General features: G+C 42.6%; 2 long non-coding RNA genes across 4 annotated transcripts; both read left to right on the forward strand.

Annotated features, from left to right (window-relative positions):
* The first annotated feature begins 3857 nt into the window (after positions 1–3857).
* Positions 3858–8635, forward strand: LOC134560290 (uncharacterized). Of its 2 annotated transcripts, XR_010082705.1 has the most exons (4): positions 3858–4625; positions 7003–8171; positions 8249–8290; positions 8381–8635. It is a non-coding gene; the product is annotated as an uncharacterized LOC134560290 (long non-coding RNA). The 2 variants fall into 2 exon arrangements; XR_010082704.1 differs by lacking the exon at positions 3858–4625 and having other exon boundaries at positions 4923–8171.
* A 22-nt stretch (positions 8636–8657) lies between these two features.
* On the forward strand, positions 8658–12980 carry LOC134560292 (uncharacterized). Of its 2 annotated transcripts, XR_010082707.1 has the most exons (4): positions 8658–8686; positions 8764–9863; positions 10607–10890; positions 11284–12980. It is a non-coding gene; the product is annotated as an uncharacterized LOC134560292 (long non-coding RNA). The 2 variants fall into 2 exon arrangements; XR_010082706.1 differs by lacking the exon at positions 11284–12980 and having other exon boundaries at positions 10607–11276.
* The last annotated feature ends 3401 nt before the right edge of the window (positions 12981–16381 follow it).

Here is a 16381-nt window from a genome sequence, read left to right on the forward strand (position 1 = left end):
TCGGAATTTTTGTACATCTTAAGGCACATTTCCAAGGAAATTTACCAAATTGATGTTGGTGAATCAGGCATTGTTCAGCACCCTATCCACAGAATTCTTTAAATTCCCAGGAAAGCTTGGTAAGTGTTTAATTGCCATAATGAATCTCTTTGTAAAGTTCAATTTACTGTGTTTTTAATTCCATTAAACCCAGTAAAACTTAAATCCTGGCCTAATTGCTGTTCCTTGGGCACAATGGGATGGTTCTTTCCTGCCTTGGCACATTTGGATGTTCATCCCAAGTGAGCTTCCTGCGAGACAGAATTTGTTTCCAAGTAAAACTAGGGGTTGTCTAGAAAACCTTAATTTGTGTGAGGCACTGGGTTCGTTTTCCCTATCCCTGCATAATCAGGGATACTCCTGGAGCAGTGTTAGGCAGTGGAAGGAGGGGAGAGCTGCATTTATTTAGTTCTTTTGAGTTTTTTAAATTATTGTTGTAATTTTTATAACTTTTCATGCTATTTTATTGTGGGGTTTTTTCATGTTTTTATTATTTTGTTTTATATTTTTAAAGAGATTTTTATATTTCTTCTAATTCTATATTTTTAAAATTTCTAATTTACTTTATTTTTTATATTTATTTTTTTACTTTTTACATTATTTTTAATTACTTTTAATTTTTTTTAGATTTTTTTATTTTCATGTTTGGTTTTTTGAATTTTTTTAATTTTAATTTTTTTCCTTTTCTTTATAATTTTATTTTATTTTTAATTGTTTTTACTTGAAAATTTTGTTTTATTTTAGTATTTTAATTTTATTTCTTTTTTTTTCATGTTTTCTTTTTTCCTTTTTTTTTTCTTACTCTTTTATAGCCCGAGTAGGTGGAAGTTTGGCTGTTGGCAACAAAGAAGTTAACAAATGACATCCATGTCCACTGTATGTTAGAAAACCTTCTGTATTTTCTGCTGAATTAAAAAACCTGAATGGAGAAAGCTGTAAACATCCTGGGGCCATTTTTTGCCTTTTTACCTCCATCCTACCCATTTACAGGATCAGCAGCTGTAACTTGAAGTTAGGTGTATTTCAGAAGTAACAGTAAAACAAAGTAGTCTTTTGATTTTGTAACTCTCCAAACCTCACTGTTTAGTAACAAAGAAATCCAAACCAAAGCAAAGAAAGAAAGAAACAAACAAACAAAAAGCCCAAAACCCCCTTGCCCAAAGAACACAAAAAGAGAAAATATACCAGTATTATTTTAATAAAAGTAGATTCTTTCCCCCTTAGAAAACCAGGCAAATTTAATTCTGGTTAATTTTGGTTCTGATGTGTTAGGTTAATGAAGTCAAATAGTTTAAAATATAAATAAATAAGCATGAATTTTAAAAAAATATATAAACATAATAAAAATAGAAATATAAAATATGAAAAATAATACCAGGAATATATACTATATATAATATTGTGTATATTGCTATGATATTCTCTATATTATATGCATAGATACGAATAGAAAAGATAAATGGTAATGATAAATATAAAAATAATAAATGTAAAGAAATAATGGAATACAGCTTAAAGCAGAGGGTTTTTTGGTTTGAATTTGCTTGGTGGCAGGGGTGTTTTAGTAGTAGTTGGATGTCTTTCTAGGCACTTATTTTAGGGGATTTTTGGACACCTCTTCTGCCTTCCCTTTCTGGCTGTCCGTGATGCGCGGGGAGCCCCGTGCTGGTCCCAGTGCTGCCGCCTTGTGTACACAGTGTGGTACTGCAGCTCTGCCCCGTGCTGGGCCCCAAGAAGCCCCTGTGAGCTGGGCCCCAGTGCTGCCGCCTTGTGGACACAGCACTGTACTGCAGCTCTGCCCCGTGCCTGTCCCTGATGCCCGGAGGGGGCCCAGGCTGAGCTCAGGGGCAGTGGTGCCCCCCGACTTTCCAAAGATGGCGGCAAAACAGGAGGGAAAATGACAAGGACAGCGCGCGCCACGCCAACAATGGTGCCACCCTGGGGCAATTTTCCGCAGCACTTCCCAGTGTGAGGGCACGGGGTGCGCGTTCCGTGGCGCCGCAGTGCGGTCCCGGCAGTAATTTTGGTCAGGCGTCTGAGTTAGGGAACACCTGGGGGCCTTGTTGCTGCCACAAACAAGATGGCGGCTCGGCGTCCGGCCAGTGACCTTCCCAAAATGGCTCAGAAGTACCAAAACAAAGAATTGCTCAGTAAGTGCTAAACTATTTCAAACAAGGCAGATTTTCTTGCAGCTGTTACAGACCAACAGTACAAGTGAGGCAAACTTCTTTGCAAATAGTACTAATACCTTCTGTCAGACTCATGTAGCTTGAGGGAGGAGAAAAGGAAATGCATTTTTCAGATCTTCTTTGTGGCGATTTCTAACTTTATTACAATTTGGATGCTTTGGAGAAACACAGTTTGAAAAGGAAAAGAACTTTAAAATGGAACTTAGTTGCAAATCCTGTGTCAGGCTTTGAAAAATGGTATTCTTTAATGAAATCTTAAAAGAAAAAGCTGTGCCTGGAGGATTTGTGCTCAAAGGTTTGAATTGTTCTGACTGTGGATCAGGATCTGAAAGTGAGGTGTAGGTATAAATAGTTGACTTTTCTTGTTGTCATCAGTTTTGAAGAAAGGAAAAATAAATCAGGTGTTGTGTGATTTCTTCTGTTCTCTTTGTGAACAAAAAGTGCAAGGAACGTGGGAGTGGGAGGTGTCAAAACAGCACAGGTTTCCATCAGCAGCAAATACTTTTGGTGCACATTAAAGCTTCTGTAGTTTTGTTTAAATGTTCTGTATCAGTTAAGAAAGTACCATGTATTGAGGGGATACTGTAAAAGCTTGAGCTTTTCTAAAGTTTTTCTCACCCTTTAAAACTTCTCAGAAAGACATGAAGAGAGTTTTTGGAGTAATGCCTGTAACTTACTCTGTGTGTGGGCTGTGTTGCTCCAGGCTTCAGGAGCTTCTCTTGTCTCCTGGCTGGCTGATCTGGTTTGGAATTGAGTTCCAGCCTAGAGTCCCTGGGAGCTCCAGGACCCCCTTGGAACAGCACAGGCTGCTAAAGGAGGCTGCTAAATGAGGCTGCTACTTACCATTGTAACAAGTGAATCAACACAAGAGAGCACCTTACTTGCACAATTTTGTACTCCTTTGGAGTATCTGATGTTTGTTTTGATGGTGGTTGTTATAAATGCCAATCAGATATTCCAATTTTAAATAATAATTTGGTTTATTAATAACAAATCAAATCACAGAATTTTGATAACCCACCACCAGCGGAGAAACTTGACAGAGTTTTCCCGGGAAATGTCAAGGGTGAACCATGAGATACAGGGTCTGGCAGCCTGCTATCTCCCCCAACGGTTCACAAATTAGCCCGGTTCGGGGCTTGGTTTTTATACACTTTATTCCACCCTTGACAATATTTCCCCATATTTCCCATTGTTTCCCCACTAACTAAACAAATTCGGGAGTCTCCCCAAACAAGCAGAAAAGAGTTCTTTTCTCAGTTCAAATGTTAATGTCCAATTTCAATAGGTCCTTATAGTTGATGAGTGGTCGAGATATCGAGGATGTGGCGTGATGGTCTGTGAAGGTGGCACCCAAGGTGTGAATTGCTGGTGCCAGCTTATCTCCGGGGTCCCCTCCCTGGTGCTTGGGGCAGCTGCGAGCTTTCCCGGAAAACTCCTTTGTTCTTTTCTGAATGGGGCGCCGGCTGTCTCAGGGTGGTCAGTTTCGCCATCTGCTGCAGAATCTCTTAAAACATAAACTTTAACCTGATATCACTTTATACAATTTTATAAATTTCTAATTTATCATAAGAACATGAATTAACCACTCCACGTTTATAACAGTGGTTTTCTTCTTACTGAAAATATTAAAGACAAGAACAAACCTCAGGCCTCATCTCATGAGAGTTATCACACTCGGGCAAAGAATGAGGTGGAAGAAGGTGACACTGCTGCAGATGTGGAAGTGTCTGAGCTGGAGAAATGCGGAGAACATCTGAATTCCATACTTGCCCCTTGTGCGATGAAGAACTAAGTTGCAGGGGAGGGGGAGTATTTATAAACTGTCTCCATATTTCCCTGTCATTCTGGATGTTTGGATTTAGCCTGGGCTTGTCAGCTAGATCATAAACAAGCCAACCCAGCTCCTGAACTCTCAATGAAATGCTTCTAACAGACAGACAAGCTAGTAATGATTCCAAAGGAAAAATTGTAAATGAAGGCTAATGATTGCTGGGGAATTTCCTTAGGAAATTCCTTAGGAATGATGAACCTTACACACAGAATTTTGGAGGTGGAATCCTAATTTCAGCCTTGGGCACTTGCAGGAGAAGAGGGATCCTTATCTATAGCAAGGAAAGTCCGGTACCCCAGTGTGTCAAGTGCTGACAGTGAACTGTCCAGGGAAGGAGCAGCAAGTCCCCCCTGCCCTCACACTCAGAGTGGCAGCAGCCACAGGTGTCAGCTATGAGAATGATGAGGACTGGGAACAGATACAGCTGGGTGCTGTAAAGATGATGAGGAGGCGGGTCCTCCTGAGGCTGCTTTAAGAGGGGGTTGCCTCAGCTCACTTTGGCATGGAGCTGCTGGAAGAGGGAGGTTTATGGTGGGCTCCCAGGCATGTCTCATGGAGTGATGGTGAGAGCCTCTCATTGGGTCTGGGGGAGCTACTGGATGCACTCGGATGTGGGGCATTGCTTGAAGGAGGTGCTGGGGGGCAAACCTTTGTGCTAGACAGGGCAGCAGCTGGTGAGCCAGTGAGGGTTTGTACAGGGGACTTTCCCCTTTTGCTTTTCAGTTTTATCTTGTCAATCCCTCCCTGTTGCCCCTGAAAAAAATGGGGGTTATGAGGATAAAATAAGTTTAAATTGAGGGAAGAAATTCCTCTTTTCTTATTGTCTGTGTTTAAATTGGTGAAAATCCCCCTTTGCCTAAGATTTTAATAAATAGTAGTATTTAAATGTGGTTTTTATTAAATATTATGGTTTTTATTAAATATTATGGGTTTTTGGTGGTATATAGTGTTTTGCTTTATTTTTTGGTTTTATTTATTAGGTGTAATTTAGTTTTTGAGTGAAGATAACTTTATGAATGGGTTTTATGGATGAGCTTGTTTGTATTTGAGGTAGAATTAATTGGAGTAGCTTTTTAAATAGACTTCTGATAAATGTTATTGAGGTTTTGTTTTTATTTATTGTATGTAGGGATTCAGATTTGGGTGTTTTGTTGGATGCAGCTTTTAATATTTAAAAGTTTTTTCTGTTTAGTTGTTTTAAGGTGGTTTTTATTATTTCACTGCGTAGATTTATTTTGTTTGTTGATGGTGTATGATAAGGGATACGGTCTATTTATTGAATGCTATATTTCGTATTTCAGGCGTTGATCGGGTTGTTTTTAGACTGGGTTTTGTTGTGGTGTTTTTTTTGGTTTTTTTTTTAATGGGGTATGATATTTTTAAAGGATATACTTTCTAAGGCTTATAATGCTGTAATGGGATATAACATGAGGTACAGGGTATGCTTTCAGTCATTTAGTGGTGGTTTTTTTATTGCAGTGAGTATGTAGTGTTTGTTTTGGTTGGTTTGAGGTAGTGTGATGTAGTTAATTTGTTAGGATTTTCTAAAAATGTGGTTGGATTATTGTTTATTATATTGCAAGGGTTTATTTATTTGGTTTGTTTGGTTACAGTATATGTTTGATAGCTTCAGATAATTTGGGAGATACTGTTCATGGTTAAATTGATCTTTTGGTTTTGTGTGTATTTGTAGGTGATATTTTTGTTTGAATGGTTTGAGGTATTATGGGTTTATTGAGTTAGGAATAATATTTTTGGTGTTGTTAATTTAAGTTTTTTGTGATATTTTTATATTTGTAGTATGATTTGTTTGTTGTTTTGGTGGGTCTTATTTGTTTTATTTTTGCAAACATGGGTAGTGATATGATGGATTTTTTAGGTAGTTTTTTGAGGTAGTGACATTCTTCTTTAGTAGTTTAGATTTTTTCATGTTATTAATTAGTTTGGGTTTTTTAGTTAATTTTATAGAGTAGTGGTTATTATTTATGAGTTAGTATAGGTGTTTTTTAGTTGTGTTTAGGGTCAGTTGTACAGTTTTGAGTTTAGCAAGTTGGATTGATTTATCTCCTCTGCTAGTTTTTGTGATTTGTTGTGTGGAATTCTATATGGTTGTTTTTAGTTTTAGTTCTATTTTTATGATGTGATAAGAATTGTTAGTGAAAAGAGTCTAGTGTTCTTTGTTTGTATGGTGGAGTTTTTTAGTTTGTGTTTATTTTTTGGTTTTTTGTTAATGATAATAAAGTTTTTATTTTGGGGTTAATTCGTGATTACTTGAAAGATTTTAGGGACATTTCGATTTTTTATGTGGGTGTGCTGTATGAAGAGAGTAATTTATTTGTTTTTCATTATGTTGGTGGTGTGGTGGGTAGAGGGCATTTTTGTAGTAGTTATTTTAAATGTTTGAAGGGTTTTGGCACTTAAAATACTTGTTTTGAAGGAAGTTTGAAATCTTTGGGGTTAGTTACAGTGGGATTTTAAAATTTTATTTTTAATTAGGTTTTTAAAGGTTTTATTACAGTTAACAGTTGTGATTTTTTTTGTTGTTTTAGTACTAGAAGTGAATTTTGATTTTGTATGTAGTGATGGGATTATTGTATATGGCATACTAGTGTTGACTGGGATTTAAATTTCTGTGGTTCTGATGTGTTAGGTTAATATGTTTATGTATTTCAAAACACGTGGGATTTTGCTTTTTATTTGGTTAGAGACAGGTCTTTTTAAGTTTAGTGGGATTCTGGGCATGTATTTGAGGTCTTTTAAGAGAATTGGTCAAGGGATTATTTTCATTATATTTGGTAGTTTGATTGTGGGTAATCAGAGTTGGCTTTTTTTGGTGCAATTTTTTTGAGTTTTCTTTTTTGAAGTTCATGTATTTGTGTGGTTAGGGCAGTGGTGTTTCTGGTGTAACTCTAAGCATCCATTGTTGTTTGTGTGTTCCAGCTGCTCTGCTCGTATTACACTGAGACCCTCTCACAGAGCGGCCAACAGCTCTGCTGAGATCGTGCCCTGATGTTTGGTTTTCTTTGTGAGAGCTGACTGAGACACAGCAGCCCAGGGACAGCAGGAAATTCCCTGAGGGCAGGACGGCCTTCCTTTGCACCCGACGCAGATTCTTGACCCCGGAAGTCCCAGAGATAAGTAGAGGGCTATGAGCCACAGAAAGGATGAAAGCAGGGTGCCGTGTGGGGACTCACCGGGAGGGGTCTGGAGTCAGCTCTGTGGACTGGGATGGCCCAGATGTGACACTTTAGGCCACATCAAGGGAAAGTCTCTGTTTTGATCACAGTGCTGAGGTGTGCAAGGCAGAGCAGTCCTAGGCCATGTTGTCACTTGTCTGTTGTGCACTCTGTGTCTTTTGGGTGTCTCATGTGTAATGTCTTCTGCCTTAGCCCTTCGAGGAGCCTCTTGGAAACACCAGGCATCATTCTTAACATCTCCCTATTCCTCAGCTCAGCGCCTTTGACTCAGGAGCTCACACGCGCATCAGAATCGCATCTCTCTTCAGAAGCATCCAGTCCGAGGTCTTTTCATGTCTTGTTCTGAGCTGTACTGACAGCTGTGCACCGCAATGATCCCTTATGGCAGATTAGGCCTTGTAAGAATGCCGAGCTAGGTCGAGGTATCTGACCGTAGGGTTCTCGGGCATCCATCTTTGCGGTTCTCGGATGAAGCAGTTCTGTTGGCATCTTCTTGCTGCCGGGTTCTTTGAGCCTCATCGGCTCCCCATCGGTCTTAGCTCAGTCATCTCCTTCCTCATTCTCTCGGCCCTCAGGGTCCTTCTTCTTGCCGAGCCTTTTTTCTGTCCCTGTTGTGTCCTTCTCATTGGTGGTGTCCTGTGTCACAGGTGTCACGGTGTGCGTTTGGCCCTGCGCTGCTCTGCCCTGCTGCGTGGCCTGGGTGTAGGGGTAATAGGACATGTCCTGGGGACTTGAAATTTGCAGTGTAGGGTGTAGTGGGAGTGTAGAGGGTATTTCTAGATGGGCACAAGATGCCTGGAGCTTTTAAGTTATCCTGCAGCACTCTGTTTTGTCCTAACTCTCTTTCAGATGCGGATGGATTAGATCCGTGGCGGAGGGCCCATCCCCGGTGAGGGGCTTGGCCCCAAGCAGGTCAGTCATCGTTTAACTTCAGAGGGGCAGCGTAAAGGGTGACTGTATTACAGCGCTGTTCTTTGCATTTGTTTTAGGAAGCATGGCTGGGTTGCAGCAGTCAGGGTGAAGCAAACAAGGTGAGTGTTGATCGGCGGACAGAACCAGTTGCTGTTGCTCAAGTCTTGCTTGCTGGTGCAACGGTAAGTGTCCATTATGGTGTGTTTTAGGGGGTCCACTTGCATCACGCCAAACTCCCCTCAGTGACCTGATGACGGAGCCACTTAGCCTGTCTTGTGAGCCCTCGAGGACCATGATAGGACTCCGTGATGAAGCCTCGATCTTTTCTGTTTGAAGGCGCCATCCGGGTAGACTGCGGTAAGGGCTGAGGATTTGCGATGGGTCTGGGAGGTAGGGAGGAGGAGCGAGGGTCCACTCAAGGTCAAGCCATGCCGCATCACCTCATCTCCTCTTAACCCAGGTATACCCTGTGACGTTGGCGTGCAGCTCGAGGATCCGGGCATTCTTGGGAGACGGTGAGCAGCAGAATTGTCAGGTGTTGGCAGTCGTGCTGCCAAGGCCATGCGTTCACGTTTGGTTTCTTTTATTGTAGCCGACTGAGAGACAACAGCCCGCTGCCGGCGGGAAATTCCTCGAGGGCAAGGCGGCCTTGTTTTGCACCCGACGCTGATTGGCATTCCCAGACATCAAAGAGATAAGTGGAGGGCTGTGAGCCACAGAGGGGTTGAAAGCGGGGCGGGTGGTCAGGAGTTAGCGGGAGGGTTTTTTGAGTCCGATTTGCATTCCGGGATGGCGAAGGTGTGGCCCCTTAGGCTACCTAAAGGGAAAGTCTCACTTTTGATTTTGGTGCTGAGCTGTGCAGGGCAGAGCAGTCCCAGGCTATGTGGAGTCACTTGTCTATTGTGCACTCTGTGTCTTTTGGGCATCTCACATTTCGTGTCGCTTTCCGTAGCCCTGCAAGGGACCTTTTGGAAACCCTGGCTTTGGTCTTAGCATTTGGGATCTCTGCGTTCCTTGGCTCAGCGCCTTTAACTCAGGAGCATGCACATGTGTTGGAATTGCATCCCTCTTCAGAAGCATCCAGTCCGAGGTCTTTTCATGTCTTGTTCTGAGCTGTACTGACAGCTGTGCACCGCAATGATCCCTTATGGCAGATTAGGCCTTGTAAGAATGCCGAGCTAGGTCGAGGTATCTGACCGTAGGGTTCTCGGGCATCCATCTTTGCGGTTCTCGGATGAAGCAGTTCTGTTGGCATCTTCTTGCTGCCGGGTTCTTTGAGCCTCATCGGCTCCCCATCGGTCTTAGCTCAGTCATCTCCTTCCTCATTCTCTCGGCCCTCAGGGTCCTTCTTCTTGCCGAGCCTTTTTTCTGTCCCTGTTGTGTCCTTCTCATTGGTGGTGTCCTGTGTCACAGGTGTCACGGTGTGCGTTTGGCCCTGCGCTGCTCTGCCCTGCTGCGTGGCCTGGGTGTAGGGGTAATAGGACATGTCCTGGGGACTTGAAATTTGCAGTGTAGGGTGTAGTGGGAGTGTAGAGGGTATTTCTAGATGGGCACAAGATGCCTGGAGCTTTTAAGTTATCCTGCAGCTCTCTGACTTTTGTCCTAAATTTCTTTCAGATGCGGATGGATTAGATCCGTGGCAGAGCCCACCAAGGAGGAAACAGTTGTTCGTGAGAGACTTGCACACTGAAGGTACTTGGCAAAATGTTTACCTTTGTCCTGGATTTTTTGTTTTTTTTGAGTTTTCTACAAGGTTTTAATCATCAGCTTGTTAAAATTTATTGTTAAGGAGTGAAACATGAGAGGCTTCCAAGTTATACACACCAAAGTCAACTTTTTTTTAATATATATGAGGCTTATATTTTGTTTTTGAGACTTTCTTTTATTGCTAACTTTATTGTAAAAGTCCTATTTTAAAATAAGCTGTTTCAGTAATGTGTTCATGGTACAAATACCATCTAATGTCAGCAGGTGAAAAGCACTGGCAGCAACATGGCACGTCCTTAATTTTTATCAGCAAAAATTGATCCTAACTTAACTTAAAACTTTGTTTTCCTGCTGCTAATAAGGTTAATATAGGAGTTTATTAGCTTTTGCTGCCCTTTACTGATATTAAAGGTCATTAAAAAATTGCTGTACTCTTCTAAAATAGAGTTTTTAGACCTCCCTCATTCTCCCCAGACTAGAAGCATATGAATTGATTTTTGATCTTCTTTCTTTTGGTTTCTGTGGCTTTTTAAGCTGCATGGAGACAGGTGTCTGTGGACATGTGGCACCCAGGGAATGGTGGTGGGAAGGAACTGGTCAGAAATCCAGATGCAGCAGTGGATTGGGAGCTGGTGATCCTGCCTCAGTCGCACCCTCCTGCCTCAGTCGCACCCTCCTGCCCAGTCTGTGTAATGATAGTATTCCTATTTCTCTTCCTGAACCTGCAGTTTGAGGAGGACAGAAGTCTTTGTATTGATGGAAAGAGGAACACCAGGGAAAAACTTCTGCTTGTGTCCTCAGAGAGCAGTGGGAAGAGCCCAAGAGAAATATTGGCTGCTTGAGGGATCCTTGTGTCCGCTCTGGAATAAATCCCTGCGTCTCCTCAGACCTGCTCGTTTGCAGCACAGTTTGGACACATTTTGCTGCTATGTTGGTTCTTAAGAATTGGAAATCCCTGGATTTCTGGATGATTTCCATAGGTTCTCCTATTTAGTAGGAGCTGCAGAGTGAGGTTAGTGTTCTGAGGGAGGCCCTGGCAAAGCTGCCAAAGGCAAGGAACATGGAGGGTGCAGGGAGCATCCGAGGGGGTTCTCCCACCTGAGTTTCTCACGGCCAGTACAGTGCTGGCTGTACTGCTGGATGTTGAACCTGGGTTTGGGTTGTTCTCCTGCAGTCCCAGTTCCAACTGCTGCCCCTGTGCCCAGACCTTGCCATGTCCCGGCACTAAACCCGGGCAGCTGGGTGTGCTTTTCCAGCCCTTTAATGCCACGGGGAGTCCCAGATTACCGGAGCTCCCCAATGCACAGCCTGGACTCACTCTCTGGGAGGGGCATGTCCATCTGCCTGAAGCAAGGACGTCCTGCCCAGGTTTGCCACTTTATTCCTGTTGTTTTTCCTCTTCCAGGTAGTTGGCAAAAATGGAGAGAGCCACTGGGAAGCAAAGCCACTGGAAGGCCTTATACCCAGTCCAAGGTTCCTACTTTTCTCTCTGATGCCTGGATAATTGCTTGACCATAACCAGAGACTGTCCATTTGATTTTCCAATAAATGGTTACTTTCAGCTGGAGTGTGTTCCTGGGGTCATCCTCCTCCTTCTCTGTTGGAACGGCATGCAATGTTAACAATGGCAACGGCATGTTGTTAACACGGAGGCAGGAGGTCTGCAGTGAAAGGCTGCTCCCCAAAAAGAGGGCCAGCCTGTTTATTTCTTCCATTTTTATACGTTTGTGGGTCTGGTTATGGATTGGCTTCTGAGGTTACTACCCCTTCACCCCACTGGCCAGACCAGCTGTCAACCAACATTATTTTCAGGCTAGAAATATGTAAACAAAGGACTGTGAACAAAAACAAGAACGGTTGCTTATGTTCCAAAGTGTGAGAAAATGAAAAACTGACCCTTCATATTGAACAGAAACTAAAGATCTGACTCCATCTTATGAACAAGTAGAAGGCTTTAAAAAAACTCAGAAAAGCCAGGGCAACACTCCTCCTCCATGGATTTGTAAATAAAGTTCCTGACTTTTGCCAAGTAGACTTTTGTTATTCTGAGAATTGTGGCTCTTTTGTTCCGTTGAAACTTCCCCCCTCTGCCGAGAGTTTCAGATGTCAAATACAAGTAAGACTGGAGTTTCTTTGCATTGTTACTCCCACAAAATACAGATCATTCTTGGATAGGAGAAACTTGACATGTTTAGTTCACGCTACCCTTTAAAATCAGAGCAGAGGAAGCAGATTTTAAATAATCATGAGCTTCCACCAACTTCCTGCCTGTTCCAAAAGTTTTTACTTATAGAAATTCCTGAGGTTGTTTTCCAGGCAAGTTGGGATTTACATGTTATTCGTTCCTTTTATTTGATGTTTTTCCTCTCTCTGATTTTAGTTAGGGAATATTTATTTCTTCGATTATTCCATACTAATTGGAATTTTTGTACAGCTTAGGGCACATTGCCAAGGAAATGTACCAAATTAATGTTAGTAAATCAAGCATTGTTCAGCACCATATCCACAGAATTCTGTAAATTCCCAGGAAAACTTGCTGAGTCTTTAGATGCCATAATGAATCTCTCTGTAAAGTTAAATTTACTGCATTTTAAATTACATGAATCCCATTAAAACTTAAATCCTGGCCTAATTGCTGTTCCTTGGATGCCATGTTGTGGTTCTTTCCTGTCTTGGTACATTTGTTTCCCACTAAAATAGAATTTGTTTCCAAGCAAAACTAGTAATTGTCTCCCTTATTTTCTGGGAGGCACTGGGGTTTTTTCCCCTATCCCTACATCACTGAGGATGCTCCCAGAGCTGTGTTAGGCAAGGGCATGATGTGAGAACGACATTTATTTAATTTTGTATTTTTTTAACTTATTGTTTAGTGTATTTTTTTTAATGGTTTGTTTTTGGGGTTTATTTCTTATGAATTTCTTCTTTTTTATGGTATTATTTTATTTTGTTCTATTTTTAAATTTTATTTTATGTTTTGCATTTTTAAATGTTTTTATTTGTTATTTAATTTTATTTAAATTTATTATTTGTCTTTTACTTTTCAAAATCATTTGTAAATTGTTTTAATTTTTTTATATTTGTTTATAGGTTAATAATTTTTAAATGTTATTTATTTTGTATTTTCTATTTTTGTCTTTTATTTTAAATTTTTATTTTGTTTTTAATTTTTAATGTAATTTAAAAATATTTTTCTTTTAGGTTTACATTTTATTTTTTTAATTACTTTAAATATTTTTAGGGTTTATTTTTAATATTTTTAAATTTTATTTAAATTTTTTCATTTTACATTTTCATGGTTCCTGTTTCTTCTTTTTTTTTTTTCCCCTTTACTGTTTCTTACCCCAAGTATGGGGAAAGTTTGGCTGTTGGCAACAAAGAAATTAAAAAATGACATCCATGTCCACGGGACGTCTGGATATAATTGAGAGTGCAGTTAACAAAACTTCTGTATTTTCTGCTAAATTAAAAAACCTGAATGGAGAAAGCTGTGAAACACCATGGTGCCATCTTTTGTCCTTTTAACCCCCTAATAGGTCTCATTCTACCCATTTTCAGTATTGCCACCAGTAACTTGATGTTGAGATGTATTTCAGACATAGCAATAAAACAAAATAGACTTTTTGTTTTCTAGCTCTCCAAACCTCATTGTCTATTAACCAGAAAACCAAAATGAAGAAAAAAAAAAACCCAAAACAACCACTACAAACAACTAAAAAACCCCAAACAACAACAAAACACAAAAAGAAAATATACTAATATTATCTTAATAAAAATTAAATTTTTACCACCCTTTCAAAAATAGGCTAATGTAATTCTAATTAAATGTGGTTCTAATGTGTTAGGTTAATGAATTCATATAGTGTAAAATATAAACCAACAACAACAAAAAATCAAAAAACCCCTGCAAAATATAAATAAGTTTAAATATACAATAAAAATAAAAATATAAAATATAAAACATATATCAGGAATATAAATAAATATATATAATATTAAGTATTACATATATTTTCCCAATAGATTATAACATATTAGAATATATTTTCTTAAAAATATATATTAACCAAAAATAGAAATGTTCATTACATATATAAATAAAAAATTATAAATATAAAATATATTGAAATATAGCTTTAAATAAAGACTTTTTTGGTTTTAATTTGGTTTGAGACCGGGTTCTCATAGTTTTGGCCGGGAGTCTTTCAGAGCTTAGAGGATTTTTGGAAAGGTGTCAGACACTTTCTTTTTTGCCTCCGTTCTCTGCCTGTCCCCAGGCACGCGTTGCAGCCCCGGGCTGAGCTCTGCAGCAGTGCTGCCGCCTTGTGGACAGAGAGCAGTGCTGCAGCTCTACCCCGTGCCCATCTCCACCATGCATTGCAGTCCCGGGCTGAGCTCGGTGGCAGTGCTGCCACCTGACCTTCCAAAGATGGCAGCAAAAGGGCGAGAAAACCAAGGATCCCGACTGCACCTAGCTAGCTGCCCACATGCAAACCTGACGTCGCCCGAGCATGATTTTTCGTGGCGATTCCAGGTGTGCAGACACGGCTGTGGGCTGACCAGCGGCATGGGAAAGCGGGAGCCTGGAGGGTGCCAACAAGCCCTGGTGGGGACACCTCTCTGCTGAGGTCTGGCTGCAGCATCATTCTTGGGAGTGGCCCCTGTGCCGGGCGTGCCGTGAGCCCGTCCCGCCACCTCCCCATCCTGCCGTATCTTTCCAGTCCCACTGGATCCAGTATCCCCTCCATGTCCATCCCCTCCATGTCCCCGCCGTCTTCACTCCTTTCACTATGTCCACAAGCGGGCAGCAGTAGGATAAGCATGGGGGAGAAACTAAGTGCCGCACTATGTCCACAAAGTGGCAGCAGTGGGACGGCACGGGGTAGAGCTGCAGCACCGCACTGTGTCCACAAGGGGGCCGCATTGGGACGGACACAGGACAGCGCTCCAGTACCGCACTGTGTTCAGAAGGGAGCAGCACTGGGAGAGGCACGAGGGGGAGCTGCAATACCTCACTTTGTCCACAAGAGGGCAGCAGTGGGACAGGCATCGGGCAGTGCTGCAGTACCACACTATGTCCAAAAGGGGGCAGCAGTGGGATAAGCACGAGGCAGAAACACTTTACCGCTCTGTGTCCAAAAGGGGGCAGCACTGGGATGGGCAGGGGGGAGAGCTGCAGTACCACACTGTGTCCACAAGGGGGCAGCACTGGAACGGGAACCGGGGTGAGCTGAAGTACCGTACTGCGTCCACAAGAAGGCAGAACCGGGACGGGCATAGAGGAGAGCTGCAGAACCGCATTGTGTCCTCAAGGTAGTAGCACTAGGGGCCCAGCTCACTGCAGCTCCTGTAGAAAAGGCACAGGGGAAAGTTGCAGTACCGCGCTGTGTTTAAAAGCTGGCAGCACTGCGACGGGAATGAGGGAGAGCTGCAGTACTGCTCTGTGTCCAGAAGGGGGCAGCATTTGACGGGCATGGGAGAGACCTGCAGTACTGCATTGTGTCCACAAGAGGGCAGCACTGAGACAGGAATTTTGAAGAGCTGCATTATTGCACTGTGTCCACAAGGGGGCAGCACTGAGACAGGAAAGAAAAATAGCTGCAGTACAGCACTGTGTCCACAAGGGGGCAGCACTGAGACAGGAATTTTGAAGAGCTACTGTACCGCACTGTGTCCACAAGGGGGCAGCACTGAGAGAGGAGTTTTGAAGAATTGCAGTACCACACTGTGTCCACAAGGGGGCAGCACTGAGACAGGAGTTTTGAAGAGCTGCAGTACCACACTGTGTCCACAAGGGGGCAGCACTGAGACAGGAATTTTGAAGAGCTGCATTATTGCACTGTGTCCACAAGGGGGCAGCACTGAGACAGGAAAGAAAAATAGCTGCAGTACCGCACTGTGTCCACAAGGGGGCAGCACTGAGATAGTTGTTTTGAAGAGCTGCAGTACCGCACTGTGACCACAAGGGGGCAGCACTGGGACGAGAATGAGGGAGAGCTGCAGTACCGCTCTGTGTCCATAAGAGGGCAGCACTGGGTCGGGCACATGTAGAGCTGCAGTACCACCCTGTGTCCACAAGGGGGCAGCACTGGGACGGACACAGGGAAGAGCTGCAGTACCGCACTGTGTCCACAAGAAGGCAGAACCAGGATGGGCATAGAGGAGAGCTGCAGAACCGCATTGTGTCAACAAGGTGGTAGCACAAGGTGCCCAGCTCACTGCGGCTCCTATAGAAAAGGCACGGGGGAAAGCTGCAGTACCCGCCTTGTGTTTAAAAGGTGGCAGCACTGGGACAGGAATGAAGGAGAGCTGCAGTACTGCTCCGTGTCCACAAGGGGGCAGCACTGAGATGGGCACCAGGAAGAGCTGCAGTACCACACTGCGTCAACAAGGGGGCAGCACTGACGGGCATGGGAGAGAGCTGCAGCAGAGCACTGTGTCCAAAAGGGGGATGCACTGGGACAGGCACGGGGGAGAACCTAAGTGCCACACTGTGTCCACAAGCG

The sequence above is a fragment of the Prinia subflava genome, chromosome 19 (genome assembly GCF_021018805.1).
Source record: "Prinia subflava isolate CZ2003 ecotype Zambia chromosome 19, Cam_Psub_1.2, whole genome shotgun sequence".
Classification (NCBI taxonomy): Eukaryota; Metazoa; Chordata; class Aves; order Passeriformes; family Cisticolidae; genus Prinia; species Prinia subflava.